Source organism: Emydura macquarii, unplaced genomic scaffold (genome assembly GCF_026122565.2).
Source record: "Emydura macquarii macquarii isolate MOO-44397 ecotype Brisbane River unplaced genomic scaffold, CSIRO-AGI_Emac_v2 contig_3343, whole genome shotgun sequence".
Taxonomy (NCBI): Eukaryota; Metazoa; Chordata; order Testudines; family Chelidae; genus Emydura; species Emydura macquarii.
In genome coordinates, this window is record NW_027133480.1 from 3733931 (window position 1) to 3750923 (window position 16993).

The window sequence follows — 16993 nt, forward strand, 5'->3', positions numbered from 1 at the left end:
CACGTGCTGCCACGGAGTCTGCCCGGCAACAAGGGACCCGGGCCGTGATAGGACCACTCAGCCAGTCCAATCAGCGGCAGCGGGGCGGAGCCCCGACAGGAAGGGGAAGTATAAAGGCCAGGCCCCTGAACCCAGTAGGCCCCAGACTGCTGCCAGAGACAGACGTGTGGCCCTGCCCGCAGAGGCCTAGGCCAGAGCCGAGCCGCCGACGGACCCCGGCCCCACCTGGACCTGGGGACTGGATAGGGCCTTCATGAAGTTGGACCAGGCAACCCGGCCAGGACGACTGGGCCGAGCTACCCTGACCCCGAGCCCGGGCCCATGCTCCGGAACCCCCGGACTGGGCTGAGACCCCGGAGCAGCCCGAGTGGTGGGCATCCCCAGAGGCCGGGCCGGGCCGGATCTGGAGGAGCTGCCGGCCGCCGAGCCCCTCCCTGAGTCGGGGCAGGACTTGGAGGAGCTACCAGAGGCCAAGCCTCTCTCTGCCTACAACGACCTCGAGGAGCTGCCCCCTGAAGAGGAACTCCCCACCTTATCCCCGGTCGATGCGGAAGGACTGATGGTGCTACGCCCGGCAGACTACCCTGGCAGCCCGGAGGAGGCAGGTACTGGGGTCAGTGGGGAGGAAGTAGCCCAGGGACAGCCACAGCCTGTGGCTGAAGCCACAGTATAGTCCGTGTGTTGCGGCGGGAGCCCCGCCGACACAGTGGCAGCCGCTTCTGCCACTACGAGGGCCCTGGGCTGGGACGCAGTGGAGACGGGTGGGCCTGCGTCCCCCTCCCCTTCCCCTTTTCCCTAGCCACCCTCAGGAGAATCTCTCTCCTGGCTGACTCCGTGCTCGCTCGTCCTGACTGAGGGCCTGAGCGATTAACTGCTGCTCACCCTGCCGAAGGGTTGGAGCAACTGACTCCGTGCTTGCTCGCCCTGACTGAGGGCCTGAGCGATTAACTGCTGCTCACCCTGCCTAAGGGTTGGAGCAACTGACTCCGTGTCCGCTCGCCCTGACTAAGGGCCTGCACCATTAACTACTGCTCACCCTGCATAAGGGGTATTGCTAAGACTGCTAACTCGCCGAACACGAGCTATCCCCCCCCCTTTGTAGGAAGCCGCTGTGGTCTCCCCCGGAGCCAACACGTCTACAGGAGGATTAGTGTCAGTCAGTTGAAAAATAAAATGATAGTTTCTCCTGATAAAATGATCAAGTGTCTCCCTTCAACCCCTAACTTTCTAGTCCTTCAATTGAACCACAAAATGTACCAATATGTGTATATTTAAAATACACTTAAAAGGAAAGAAATACATTAATTCTGAAGTAATTCATTTTAATGAAGAAACAGAAGTCTAAAATAAGCAATATAGGCAACCTGCCATGGAACTGTATGATAGTGTAGTAAATCTGGATAGAAGTAAGCAATATATTAACGACCAAGGCAAAAGATCCTGAGGATGACACTACACCAAATGTAGGATAGTGTACAATAGAGACAGGTTGAAAGAGAATTTCTGGAATTGGAAGAAGGGGGGGAAAGACACCATTTCCCTGTCTGTCCTTTAAAGCTTCTGTCATGCTTTCTTTGTCCTTTGAATTAATGTGTTTTATCTATATATTATATATGTGTGTGGTGTGTGTGTGGTGTGTGTGTGTGTGTGAGTGTGTGTGTTTTATCTATATTACATTTTATTTATGTCAGTGTTTTCCTAGCACATAAACTTTTGCAGCTTGGAAAGTAGTTAGCTTTACTGCTGTCCAATAAATAAACCCTTTGAGCTGTCTGCCTGAAGCTTAATAGTTATTATAAAGACATTGCAATATTTCAGTTTTATGAATTAGAAATGGCAAAGAGTTTTCATGGTGGGGGGAAGTGTCTGTCTGGTAATGTGAAGTGTTACACTCTAGTAGTCTTCGTGCTAAAGTCTGCTCAATTTCTTAGTGCAAGACTTTGAACGGGTCATTACATTTAAAATGAACTTTTATTTCTGAGGTTTTTCACCAGTTCCTTTGTTTGTGGTAATTCACACATGCAGCCTTGTATCTGTTCAACTATCAAACTTTTTTTATTCAACAAAAAAAAACCCCAAGTTTAAATCTATTTGCTTTTATGTCTGGAGTGTATATACTCCATAATCTACTGCACAGCATTTAATTTAATTGCAAAAGTCAATCAATATATGTGACTTGAATATAGAAGATCAAATCTGGAATGTATAGTTCCTGCCATACTGAATAAGTAAGGGATATGAGAGAGAGAGAGAGAGAGAGAGAGAGAGAGAGAGAGATGACTCATTTTCCCTTCTGCTTTTCAGACAAATTAATCTTAGTAGTGGAGATAAAGTTTATGGACCTGATTCACAGTTGCATTGTTTGAGGTATACACTGGCATAACTCAAAATGAATTAGGTTCTTAACATAGTCTGCATCCTTGTTTACGGATCTAAGTGGCCATGTTATCCAATGAAGTTCTCTAAGTACCTGGGGTGGGGAAAGGATTCCTCCCCTCAAGGATGTGTAGGGTGAGCAGAACTACTCCATAGCTCTCACTTCCTCCTTTGGGCTGCAATGGGGGTATGCTCCCTTTCTATAGGTGTAGTGATTAGTGGAGCTGAATTGTCACAAGTTCACCAGCCCTATCTCCATGTTTGGGCCACCCCTCCCCCACCTAACCTTGAAAAGTGGTGCTGCAGGGAGCATTCTCCCACCAAGCAGAGCTCTGAGGCACTGGAATGAAGATCCCTGTTTGAGGCCTACTTGCCCACTCCTCTTCTGTCGGGGAAGCACACTCCTGGGTCTATCAGGTTGTCAGAAAGCCTTTTTTATATGGATATAGGACAACTATCTTTCCAGATTACTTACCAGTCTTACCTGCCTCTTCTCCTGGTCCTGACTGAAAGACAGCCCAAGCATTTCTGGCAGGAATATTCATGCATTAAATAGTAAAATTAAATTTCTACAAACACTTGTACAGCTAGTTTTGAAATTAATTTACTTTCAATATGCAGGCCAGTAAAATATGATCATCATTTGCCCAGTTTGTTCTTCTGCATTCCCTAGTGCATTGGAAGCCTGGTTTATTTTGGAATTACTTATAACCCTTTAAGAAAACAAGCTAAGATTAGATTGATCTCAGCAGCATTCAAATATAGCCACCTTAATACTGTTCTTCCTTTTTTGTTCCCCTTCTCTTGTTTAAAACCTAATGCTTATGGTTACTCTCTGCGCTAGGGCTGAAATCTTGGCCCCAATTAAGTCAACAGCAAAAATACAATTTACTTCAATAGGATCAGGATTTCACCCTTGGAGTTTGTTTGGGGTAATTGTCCAAAGCAAAGACTCGTCTTATAGATTGGATTAATGCTGAAAGGCTCTAGGCTGCTTTCTTTAGCGTGTCCAAAAGCCCTTTTACATTTGAGAATATTTCATACATATTTACTGTTCATGTATATTTACGGTTTTATTTTCCTTTCCCCTTTACACTAGAACCACATTCTATCAAAAACAAACAAAAACCCTCTCACAAACTCTGTATGCTGCACCCAAAGTATAGAGGTCTTATCTCCCACTCCACTCCATATCACACAAGGCACCAAGATGCTGGTAAAGGTTGTCTTCCAGACAAATGACAGCATCTGTGTTTATCAGCAGCAGGGACTCCCAAGAGAGGATAAACTCAAGGCTAAGTGACTGTAAAACAATTCCTGCGTGTTTGTAATATTATTTTAACTATCAGAAGAACAGTGTTTTTAGTGGTGATTAACCATCCCACTAGCAGTTTCAGAAATGCCAATTTCAGTTAAAAACAGTATTTCAAAACAATTCACTGTTTAAAGAGATTGTGTGTGCGTGTGCGGGGGGGAAGAGGGGGATTGTTCAGAATTCTGTTTAGCTGAGTAGTCCCGTTTTCTTTATTCTCTATGCCTGTGTTGCTGCTGTACCTCAGGTTCAAGGCCTTAGGCCCTTTCATTTTCAAATGCAAGACTTCCTGAAAGTCTTGTTCATTCTGGGTGGACACATATGATTTAATCATTAAGGCCCTGACATTGCAAGGTGCCTAGAACCCTGAACTCCCATTGACTTCCATAGGCATTCAGCACCTTGCTGGATGTATTCGTAATCTTGAAGGATGAGGATTACTGATACTGCACTACTAATTCTAAAATATACCACATCTACTTGGAGGAAGTGACCGTCCATGGTTAAGGTAGAAATACTGAGAACTGGGGAAAAAATCTGATAAAGAAAATCTTATCAATTCTGTCGCAATTTGGGAGATTACATGAGAATTTTCAGATCAGTAAAACCTGCAAATTTATTGAAATAATTATTCAGAGGGGTTTTTTTAGAATTGAATTATGAGAGGGATTAGAAATCAGCACAATGAAATTCCTCTGGTTGTTTGTGGTGACAGGGATTATGCAATTAGCTTCAGACCTATGCTGATATGCAATGGATTTATGCTATTAAGCATTCTATTTTTATCCTTCTATTGCTTTGATCTCTCTTAAAGAACAAACTAGTATTGTATTGGAAAAATAATTTTAAATATTAATTTTTCAAGAGACCATCCTTGAATCTTTTCAGTTAAAACCTGGTGTGCATTTCTATATTTCTATCAATTGTTTAGCTCGGACATTGGTTTCCCTTCTTCAATTCCACCCCTCATTCCTCTGTCAGAGAGACAGAAAAAAATAATCACTCAAAATGGTGTCTTGTATTTCATACCATGGTTCCTGAGATCAGACTCAGGATCAGACTGTTCCTGAGATCAGACTCATGCCTGAGATGTGGACTCTATGAGAGCTGTATGCAGCATCTCAAGGAGCCACAGACTGAGGATTATTTCTTTAGAAGAGGCTCTAACAGAGATATACATTTTAAAAAAATTCAAATTTTTTGAAGCCGCAAGAGAAAACTTGAGGATGAAATTGATATACTGCAAAATATAAACTAATGTATATGCTTCGTAAATCCACTCTTTTCAAAGCCTGTCTTACAAGTGAGTGCTGACACCTGTGGATTATTTTAATATATTATTGTTTTAATACATTTCTTCTATTACCAGCCATTGTAATTATTGGAATATACTGAAAAACGTACTTAAGTGGTGAGCTCAATAAAGTCATTTTAGCTATTGGCAGTAGCTAGATCATTCACCTCTCCAGCAGGGAGTCATCAGGACTAAATTAATTTCTGGTCCATTGAAACTAATGGAGATATACCAGGAATGAGTTTGCTCCATTATTTGCACCACTAGGTAATTCAAGGGGGCGGGGAGAACCTATCTACTGTGATAAATAGGAAAACTTGATGCCTGTTCACTCTAATAACCAAGTGACACAGGAGGCAGCAGTGAAATTGAGTGCTTCAAAAGATTTATTAGTTCCATGGTGAGAAACAAAAATGTCTGCTATTAGTTCCCATGTGAAATCTGTCAGAATAAGACAAGATATGAAACCAGCTCCATAGTTTGAGTCTCATGCTTTCTACCTTTTGAACAGTTCTGATATTTCAAAATATGGGGACAAGAAGCAGCACATCTATCATATGTCTGTCACAAAGAATTGAACATCCAACCTATCTCCATACTTTTAAAAGGAAACCACGTTATACTCATTATTAATGAGACTTTGAAAGGGGCAGATGTTTAAAAAAGAATAACAGACTGACCTGATCCATTGTGGTAGAGTCAGAAGACATATTGCTATTAACTCATTCAAAGAGCCTGTGACCAAAATTGAAATTCTCTGACATTGTATTGCAACAATATTTGACCTTGAGATATGTTCTAGTAAGGAGTATGATTTTGTCATGCAGGTCATGGTGACCACAGAAATTGTGAATTTGAATGAATTCTGTGAAATCTTGGAAATAACTAAAAACACATTTGATTAGGCCCGCAAACCAAGTGGCATTATGACCTTGTGCCCAGAATCGCAGCACTTGTCAGGTTTGACCCATCAGCCCCTCCATCTCCGTCCCTACAGGGGTGGACAGGCCATACTTGAGTGGCACTGTTACCCCGTGCATCAGGTTGCAAAGCCCAGAGTGGAGAGCAGGACCAACCCCCAAGGGACAAAATCTGCTGCTAAGGGTGACTACAGTTATAGTTATGGCACTAACTAAAACAGAGATCCTGATCATCAGCCATCATTAAAGATGCTGTGGTACATGCAGAGTTTAGCAGTAGAAGCTCTTAAGTTGCTGTGTTTCAGAGACAGGTGAAGTGATTGAATATATATGTTTAAAAAGGGATTTGAAGGAAGAAAATTGGGTTGCTTACAGCATGTATATATAGGATATGGATTTAGAGAATATACGGTGTAGTATAAAGATTTCATTAGTGTGATTACAAAGATTTATTGGCATGATATCAAATGATTTATTCAAGTGATCCCATAAGAATACTATTAAACCTTTACAGCACACCACATCATCATGTATGCTATATATGCCACATAAGTTAACTAGAAACACTATTTTGGGAATGCCTTTGACATTAAAAATGTGTATTGGGATATCTTTTTTCATATCTCTTAGTCTTGAAAGCCTTGGTTACCAGCATCCAACTATACAAATCCTAGAGGAAGCCATAAAACCTTAGGGCATGTTTATAGGTTATCTTTTTTTCTCTACCCCAAAATGTCATTTTAAAATTAAAATTACAGCAATTTTGGGTATAGGAAAGCTGGCACTGGCCCAGGGATTGAATCTTGCCAGCCCTGAGACATGGGCAGGTTTAGTTTATGACAAGGGGTAGGGAGGGAGAGTTCTTCACTTGAGGGAAGAAGGACATACATTTCTCTGGCAAGTTAATTACTTTTATGGCTTTGAAGTTGTTCAGGGTTTTGGGTTTTTAGAAAAAGTTCTGGGGGGAGAGAGCAGGTGATCTGACCAAAGATTCATTTATTACATGGCTCTACACGTCTTCATATGTAAATGCCTAATTATGTATCTAGTCACCTATAATTTTAGGCACCCATTTTTGAAACACTTATCCAGCTGGAAAGTTGAATCGCTTCATTCATGTATCTTCCATTTTGGTGTTATTTGCTCCCAATCTTTTGTTTTGACTATATATTCTTTAAAAAGGCCGAATGTATGTTGGAACTAATGAGATGCATGCCATGAGTTTTTATTGTCTGTTGCGCTATGTCTGATTTTGTTAATTTGTCGAGAGGTTTACATCTTGTTTTCTAATGTCTGTAAAGTGCCACATACACTTGTGTCACCTTATAAATCACACCTTATATTAATTTCTAAGTAAAACAGAAAAAGTATGTAAACTTTGTAAAGTACTTTGAGAGCTTTCTCTGGGTGAAAGATGTTATATAAATATTCTCACTAATGTCCATTATGGAGACAATGGATATTCCTTCTCAAAGCTATAATTATGCATTGCTTTCTCGTATTCTAACAGGCAGTGCAGCAATTAGAAAAGAGGATTCTTTTTTACTTTAGCTGCTAAAATATGGTAGGATAAATTATCATGCTGAATTGTTTCAAATAAATGACCTGTGCTTTAATGTTGCATTTTATTATTTATTATAGGTTTCTATATAATTGTAATGCAAATGAAGAGTATTTTTCATAAGAAAGATTAAGCAAAGAAGCTGCAAGAAAGTTTCCACCACTTCTCCTTTAGCACTATTATTTCCACAGTGAGAAACAAGAAATGTAGATAACAGTTTCTACCGGAAATCTATCAGAGGTCTTGTAGTTCCTCAAGCAAATTGGAAGAAGTAAGACTATTGCCAAAGTGCTGACCTTTCTGAGAATCCATTTGATTTGTGATTGATAGATAGGAAAAGACAGATGTCCAGTGGACTGTGAGATGGACAAACAAAGGTTACATGTTGGTTCTGAACTGGGTTGATCATACTATTATTCTATTCTATTATTTTTACTACAGCATTCATCTTTTCAGTTTTCTGAGTTATATTGGACAATATCATATTGATAGCTTTTGGTAATTTGGTTTTGAATGCACTTCTGCATGCATGTACAATACATTTTTAAATATCATCTCACATAGTAAAAAAAGGAATCAGCTCAGTTTGTTGTCAGATGTGGTTTTAGTAATCCAGTGTTTTAGTTTTACTTCTTCAGCCTTTATTTTATTATTAAGAAAATTAGCTCTATCTGCTGAGCTAAATTTCTTTCACAGTCCTATACCCTAGAGCTAATATTTCTTTCACTGGTAGGATGTCAGACTAGAAGCTGTGAACGTTACTATACTTTCGTAGTTAATTCAGTAGTCCTCTCTAGGTGTTCTGATTGCTGACTGTAGATTTATTTTTCTCTACCCTCCCCTCATGATATATAAGCTCTTTAGAATTTATCTAAAAAGTCTGTCTGGAAGTTTCCATATTTTCTATATCACTGATTCCTAATAATTTTGGACAACTGTACCTGTTTACCAGATAAAGAACGTAGCTGTACCAGACAGAAGCTTTCTGTCCCTCATCATTTTTTTTCGAGCCAGCACCTCTTCATTGCTCTTTTTTCTGTAGCCACCTTTTTAGTTCATGATGATATCAGTGTCCAGCCTCTCAGGACTGCCTCACTGCTGATTTGCCCCCAGGTCAACTGTACCTCTGGAGGCTATCAGACAGCATAATACTGGGGGTAGAAGTACCCCAAGTTTGATTTTAAGCTACAGCGTGCACAATTGTCCAGGTTTTCTCAGGCTTGTTATTTGTAGCTGTCTGGGTGAAACGGTGGAAGGGTGCTCCTGCACACTTCCAACTGTCCAATTTTATAGGCTAAGGACAGTTCTGAATCTGACATTTATTTATTTAAAACTCAGCAGTGGCATTCCTATTAAATGATTGTAGGATCAGGCCTAAACCTGCCTAGCTGACCAATGTAGACAGGCCTGTCCATACTGCAACTGAAGGGCGGTTAGGAGACAAGACTAGAACACAATTTTTCTTAACTGGACTCTAACTGCTTAGAGCTGTAGCTATCTGGAGTGTGGGTGGTGCAGTCAGGTGCCTACATGTCACCACTAGTGCAAACCGTTCAAAACTCTGCCACCAAGGAAGGGGAGGCCAGATTTAAAATCTGACCCTCTTTCCTTCATTCTGACTCTGTAATTCGCCTCTTCCCAGGGGCTAGTCCACCATCCCCAAATAAGTCCCTCTCCCCTGTGGATTTCTCCCCACTTCTTCTCTCCCCTTAGCGGCGCTGTCCTCCACGCCAATCTCTGCCTCAGCTGCTTTCTTCCTTCGGGGCAAGGCTACCCTACTGCTCTCCGGTCCACTCCCCGCAAGTGCTGGTCCCAGCCCAGCCTCTCCCGGCCGGCGCGCTAGTAGGGCTGGGTTCCCGGGGCTGGCGGTAGCCGGGGCTGCGGTTCCGCGGGTGAACAGCAGGCGGCTCCCCGGCTGACACCGCCTCAGAACGCGCCGGGGAGGCGGCGAGCGGCGGCGGTTTGCTGCTCTCCGGCAGACAGCTGCAGGGTGAATGCCAGGGCGTCCCCCGCCTGCTGCACCGGGGCGGCCGTGCGCCGCTGCCTCTGCTCGTTGGCGGCGGCAGGGCCGAGCTGGGCGAGCCCCACCGAGGTAAGAGAGGCGCTGCGCGGCAGGCAGTGGGGCCGGGCGGGGCGCGCCCGCCCAGCTAGGCATGGGGCTGCTGCAGCCCCCGGCAGAGCCAGTCCTGGTGCATTTCTCCAGCCCGGAGCCGTGGCGGAGAGGGGACCGAATCCAGGGCGGCCACTGGGGGGGCCGGGCCGCAGCATCAGCTGCGGAGCCGCCCTGGCCCAGCTGGCATCGCCGCTCGGTGCAGACGGCCTGTCCGTGCCAGCGCGGGGTGAGCTGAGGGGCTGCCCCTGCCTGTCCGCTCGCTCCGTGCAGCTGCACCCAGGGACCGGGGGGGCCGTGAGAGCTGCGCGGTTGCTCCGTGCCGCGGAGAGCGAGACGCTGGCGTGGCGGTGACCTCGGCAAAGTCTGAAGCCAACTTGTCCCGGGTGTCGGGGCTGTCACCGCGGCCCTGCTGCAGCCATCGAGCGGCACGCGCCGCTGAAATCCCCGGGCTCCCCGGCTCGCCGCGCGCTTCAGCCGCGGTCGTTGCGGTTGGAAATGGTTAGTGCCGCTCCTCGGGGACCAGCACCGGCAACGGGCCACCCTTGGGCGAACGACTGTACCTGGAGAGTGCGTTTCGTTCTCCCTTTCCAGTCCCTGCCGCCGCCGCCAAGGAGGCTGAAACCCCCCAGGGTGAAATCCTGGCTCCACTGAAGTCCATGGCACACCTCCCCTGGACTTCAGGGAAGCCAGGGTTTCACCCTCCGTTTTTTAGAAGGCAGATGCTGTCTCTGGGGTCAAGTACTGAACATTTTAGTTAACGCTTACAGGGGTGCTGAGCTTTACAGGCACTTCACAGGCATCAGCTTAGGTGTGATGTGGGGAAGGCAGCTTTGTGGTGCAATACCCCCCTACCTGTTCAGGCAGCAGTCTCTATTCTCTTTTGAGAGGATAATACATAATATTTGTGTTTGTGGGGAGTGCTGTGTAGTATTGGGGGCAGGGGGGTAATATGAGGGTTAACTGAACTGGGTGCCTTTCAGGTATTTAAACAACAGCAAAATGGTGTTTTGTCATTTAAAAAAATAAGTGTTATGCTCCCTTTTTCATTCATTTTTGATGCCTGGATAAGCACTTACCAACCTGGCTGTCACTTTGAACTGAAGGCGATTAATGTAGCTTTCACTATTTTAAAAATGAAATACAGAAATGATTTATATTTATCAGAATCATCCTTTATGCAGATACTTCTGCCCTACGGCTTATGTAGTCTGGCTCTCGGCACCACTGAAATCTGTCATAAAATTACTGCTCAATAGGGTACACTCTGATCATATTTATTGTCTTAACTATTCATGAAATAGGATTTTTTTATTATTATTTTTACAGTGGTTGTTTTGCCCTGTTGGTCTCTGAACAATAATGCACTTGCCACTGGATTTGGGAAACTCAAGGTGTAGGAGTGATGGCTGAAGAGAGGATTCACTGTATAATGCTGTCTGCTCTTTAGTCTGCTTGTGTGTGAGAGAATTTAAATCAATTCTGGGTTAATGTTAGTGGTGGTGTGTGTGTTATTGAAATCTGTAATGAAGTGCTAACGGTTGAAAGTCATCTGGGGCAGAGATGGCCAAACTTACTGACCCTGCCCCCCTCTGGGCAGAATCCTCTAGCCCCACCACCCTGCCACAGAGCAGAAGGTTTGAGCTCTCCACCTGAGTCTGGTAGGCGGAGAATGGGGGAGGCATAGAGGGCTCCGTGAGCCGCGCCTTAATGGTAAAAAAGCCACATGCTCTTTCTTTGTCCACCCTGATCTACAGCATCCTGAACTTCCACAATGTCTCCCCCGCAGAAAGAAAACTGGTTGAATCAACAGTCTTTGCAGCATATCCTGAAGATGAACAATCTCAGACCCAAGGAGGGAACAAATTCCAGAGTCTGTCCATCTAGTTTAACGCAACTGATACTGTGATATCTGGAGTTTTTACTGGCAGTGCCCTGCCTTGGCCAAGGGGAAGTGCTAACCTGTTAGGGGTCCTAAGTAGGAATATTTTTGCCCCCTCCAGCACATAATAGAAAGTGAATGGAGCCCCCCTTGAGCTGCTCAGGGCCGTAAGCAATTGCTTAGTCTGTTTATGACTAGTGCCAACTCTTCGCTAGATGTACAATTCTGGGCACTGTTAGCTCATCTGAGTTTCTAAGGTATACAGGGAATGAACAACATAGTATCTTTAATTCAAGGCTCTCATAACATTTAATAAACCTTCATTGTTTAAGCCTCACAATGCCCGTTAGATAGGTATATGGTAATCCACAGCTTTTGATGTGTGCGTGTCAGTAGTGACAGGCCTGAGGTTCAAAACTGGCATCCAGTTTTCAACTTCCCCCCCAAAGTTTAGAGCTGTCTAAGTATGGGTCTTTTAGTTGGGCTCATTTCTAAGTTTCTACTTTGAAAAGAGAGGATAAGAGGATTTTTCATGTATTCTGTGCTTTTATGAGGCTTTTGCCTAAAAGGATTTCTCACATGGGTTATATGCAGTCTTTAAACAATGTATTGAGCCCACTTACATAGGGCAAAAAATTTGTAGCATATAAAAAATATCTGTTCTCTCTGGGATAGGGGTAGCATCGTTTAAAATAATCTTTTCCTCTTTCTCTTCTATATGTTCCCATTCTTGCTTTGTTTTCATGTTTGTTTGACTTAGTTTGATTTTTATTGTGCTTAACAAGAGTTCTAGACATCTTCCAAAACATATTACATAATAATTTCTTGTAAGTGAGTGGCTTCCCAAACCTGCACCATACATTGGTCACACAACTTGTAAGAGGGTCAAAACTTCTTCCTGAATTTTCGTTTTATGCAAAATGAAACTATCCAAAATGCAGCTCAAGCCATTTCCCCAGACATGGCTGCTCCCAGTGTTCCTCTTTGAGAACTGCTCAGCCCACACTCCAACTCCTTTTTTCTGGAGAGAACCACTTCGACTCCTTATAAGTGGCTGGAGTAAACTAAGCTTCCTGCAACAGTGAGTCAGCAAAACACACATTTTCCAGCAGGATCATTAACTGCTAACATTATGTGGTTTTCAGGCAAATGCTGCCAGCCTGTTACACTGACACAGTGCTTTTCATCTCCAAAATCCCATTTTCAGCAGTCCCCAGTGCCCTCTGATCTGACATCATACTGAACATTGTAATTCACTGTTGACTGGATCACCCATGGAATCCCTGTCAAATGCACCCTCTGCAACATCCCTTTGCAGAACTCACCAGCTCTGTTTGTGCTTAGTTCGTGATGAACACTCTCTTGAAATTAAAATGCATAACGGTATGGAGATGTGTAATTTCTAGAACTGATTAGAAAATGGATAGTATGTTCCATAAAAATTGTTGAGAGAAATGAACAACTTCAGGTTGTGTTTTTGGAAATTTTCTGGATTTTTGTTTTTAGATTTTACAAAAAATCAGTTTTTGTTTTCAGTTTTCTTTTTTTGAAAAATTGAAAGGAAATTTCAAAACAAAACAATATTTTGTTTCCAAGAGAATCTCATTTTTATGTTCAATTTTTTTTCCCAATCTACTATATTTGACCATCTCTAATAATTACCACTGTGTGATTCCTTACACATCTGTTTTTAGGGACCTTAATAGACAGGATACTGGACACCAAATTTGGTGCGGGATGGTAATTTCTGTTTGTCATGTATCTGGATAAGTGTGTTTTTAAAAAGTGTGAATTTCTTAAATGCCAATAGGTGTAGCTCCTTTACTGTATAGATTTCTGGTTCATTATGCAATGACCTTAGGTTTGACCTTAGGTTGTAACTCTCAGACTGATCCACAGTCTGGACATTTATTTCACATAGGCTCTGAGCTTAGATAAATGGCAGCGATGTAGAAGACAAATCTGTTTTAAGAAATCATTTGGAAGCCTTATGAGGAAACCTGAAACATAGAATGGGAAGAAATTGGTAATAAAAACCATTATATTATTTGAATAGATTTTAGTTTCTATATGCACTATAATTAGTGACTGCTCAAAATTAAGAATGGGGAACTTGACCTTAACTGCTGATGCCAGTTTAATTGCATTCAATTGAAAGATTGAAATGTCATTGTGTAGTACATTTTTATTTACATAGATGGGAGCTCTCTTTGGCAAGTAACAGATTAAGTCTGTCATATGTTTGGGTAGAAAAATAATAAATCAAAGCTTATAGGTTCTGATACTTTAAGGTTGGGTGAAGAAAGACATTTATACATTTCTTCCCAGCTGCAGCAGCCCCTATTCCCTTCCTCCGCTAATGGTGGGGCTGGAACAGCAATCCTGGGAAAGACTCTGACCAGGGGAAAGGCCACTCAGGGAGGGACAGTCCTCTTTCCTGTTGATATTTTCTTTGGATTCCCTGGGCAGCCAGTGTTGTTTTTGTTATTTGCTGAGTAACCCAATGATAGTGTAATGGCATTTGGGCCAGGAGAAGAATGATGGGTGAGGTGGGCAAGAAGTGGCAGAGTGAGATCAAGGGCGGGGGAGTAGCAAAGATGCCAGAGCTAAGCTGGTTCAGAATGGGAAAGGAAAGGTGAGGGTTCTCAACAGGGATGGGTGAAAGGGAATTAAATAGAAAAAGATTTAAAAATTAAAAGGGAGGGGAATGCGATGGGGGTAAGATTTCTGCTGCACTCTTCTACTTCTTTTTGTCTTTATTATCATGTTATCTGGTTAGGGACCAAAGAGTTACTTAAGTGCTTAACTTCACATCTGTGGGTGGCCCCCATTGACTTTTGACTCTGTATCCCATTATAGCCTATAAGTGTAAGAGTATTCCTCTCCCGTGTACATGAACATACTTCATATCCTCTTTTAAATTGTTTTCACGTGTTAAAAGGCTTATAGTCTAATTTTTGTCTAATTTTCAGTGCATTGGGCACCTTTTTTAAAAAAAAACAACCAAAACCCGCAGAGATCCTTACCTACCAATGTTGTGGTAGCTATGTTGGTCCCAGGATATTAGAGACACAAGGTGTGTAAGGTAATATCTTTTATTGGACCAACTTCTGTTGATGAAAGAGGCTAGCTTTTGAGCAACACAGAAATCTTCTTTAGTGTGATTTATGACTGAACGGCAGTAATTTATTTAGAACCTAAGAAGTGCAGATGCAAGATGATGATTGCTATTTTTATGCTGTTCGGGGGGGGTGTGTGGGTCCTTTTTTTTTTTTTTTTTTTTTTTTAAGTCCCGGCTTTCATCCTCTGTGTCTTGAGCTATGATCTCAGTTAAAACTGCTGGAACTCCTGTCCATCTTTGTTTGCCTACTTGCTATTTCAGTTGGCAGTTGTCCTACTTTGTGTCCTTTTTGCTATGCCTTTTCTCTTCCTGCCTTCTAGATTATGGAACCTGCTGTCAAAGTGAAACCAAGTGTCAGAGTTGTAGCGGGGTGCTGAAGTTGTTGGAAGTAAGGGGAAAAACCCACAATTGTGTTTAGGGGGTCTCTGGGGTTTGATAGTCTTTATTACTTCCTTCTCTTCCTTACTAAATGTGGCCTGAATTGAGACCACACTTCTATGTTGCAGCAGATTGATGACCAAGCTGTAATCTTGCAGTCAGATACCCCCAAGGTGTACCCTTTTACTCAAGAAGAGTTTGATTGCAGAATCGGGCCTGGAGATGTTAGAGGAACAGCTTGTGTGGATTCTGAGATTTGTGGCTATTGTTCTTGTTCTCCTAAAAGAGAATGAATATTAATTGGGAACAGTTTGAACTATAAAACGCTAGCCCTGTGGTCTATAGAACCCCTGCCTTATATGATGTATGTGTTCGTCAGTGAATGAGGCAAGTTTGTTCAGCAAATTGGTTTAGGGTTCACATCCTCATCCTGCTTTATTCACTGCACTAGTTGTATATTGTCAAATGATGCTGGTGTCAATAGTTAGCTTTTTCTCACTTTCTACAGAAATTGTGTGTTGAACAGTGGTTGAGGATGAGTTGTGCATTTACTGGGGAGGATGACTTGGCCTGTGTTTGGTGCAGAGGTCAGGTACCTAGGAGATCTGGGTTCTGTTTCTGCCTCTGCCAAAGACTTCCTGTGATCTTTGACTTGACGGGCTTTCTGTTCCTTAGTTCTATGTCTGTAAATTGCTAATAGTATCTCTGCCCTCAGGTGGGTGTTGAGAGAATAAATTAATCCAGGTTTCTGAGATGGTTGTACTACAATGATGAGAACCAGAGACAGGCCAAGAGGGTGGGAAGGACTATTTTTATTCAGTGCAGAAATGGAATGGTGTGCGGCAAATGAGATGCATTGAACAATGAGCTTAAAAAGGAATATTTATCAGTTACCTTGTTCACTGAGGCCACTCCATCCTGTGCAGTGAGTGAGTTAGAGGCTCTGTGGGGAAGATGGTGTGTGATCACATTATGACCTACTGAGAGAGATGTCTGTGTCAGATTATGAATTCCATTTTGGTTTTGTGAACTCCAGGTTGTCTTTCAAATTCCATTTTTAATGTAACCTTCATTGTGGCTTAGAAAATCCATTTTGTAGTATCAGGGACTTGACATCTAGTGGAGAGACAGTGTGGGAAACTGTGATAGAGCAAGCAAGGGCCATCAACATTGAATAGATCTACTGTAGTGGAACAATGAGTTTTCTACCAGCAAGGCAGGGCCATTGACCTGAGCAACTCTCTGCCCAGTAGCTGAAGGGTAGGTTGGGGTCAGAGCCTGGAAAAATTTCACAGCAAAAGCCCATGGGCAGAAAAGGTGACCGAGTCTATTTTTAAGAGAGGAATGCTGTCTCTGTGGAGGAGGGCCATTCTGCCTCCAGAATCATTAAAACTAGAAGGGCTGCCTGGCCTAAGGAGTTGGACCAAACCCAGAGATGTAAGATATGATAGAAGGGGATTGCATTCAAGTGTTTGTTTTCTCCTTGTTCTGAACTCTTTTGTACTTTTTAAGGTCTCTTTATGTGTGTAAGAGGTTCTTTTGCTGTTATACATGTTTCCTCGCTTCTCTGTCATGTGATCCCTAAAAGGTGCAATTAGAAAACCATTGCCAGGTGCACTGTAGGGGGGAACATGTTGAAGCACCTAGGGCTTGGGAGGTCTGAGGAACTGATTCCAGGGTCTACGTAGTTAAACTGCAGGGTTCCACTGCCTAAGAAGGGTGTCAGACCTGAGGCCTGTATCTGCGGGTGTGCTTGCGAGAGTGAGATAGGGATAGTGATCAGTCACTACCCGGATCCAAAGAGATTTAGAGACACATGGAATTCAGTGGCTGGATCCAATCACAGGAGACTACTGTCTTGGGATTTTGCAAACAAAACTCATTGTTAATAAATGAGTGGAGGTTGAAAGTGTGTTTCAGTGGAGTCCAGCTGACACCGTACAAAAATTATACATCCTCTTGAACAAACAAATTTTAGAATGTCTGGAAATGAACAATTAAGAAATACATCCTGCTGCCATATAAAACCTTCATCACTG

General features: G+C 43.1%; 1 protein-coding gene across 1 annotated transcript in view; it reads left to right on the forward strand.

Annotated features, from left to right (window-relative positions):
* Positions 1-9500: 9500 nt before the first annotated feature.
* Positions 9501-16993, forward strand: part of PTPRE (protein tyrosine phosphatase receptor type E) — a 223733-nt gene continuing 216240 nt past the window's right edge. Inside the window, exon 1 of the mRNA XM_067533350.1 lies at positions 9501-9555. The gene's annotated coding sequence lies outside the window, so the exon portion shown is untranslated. The remainder of the gene's footprint in view (positions 9556-16993) is intronic.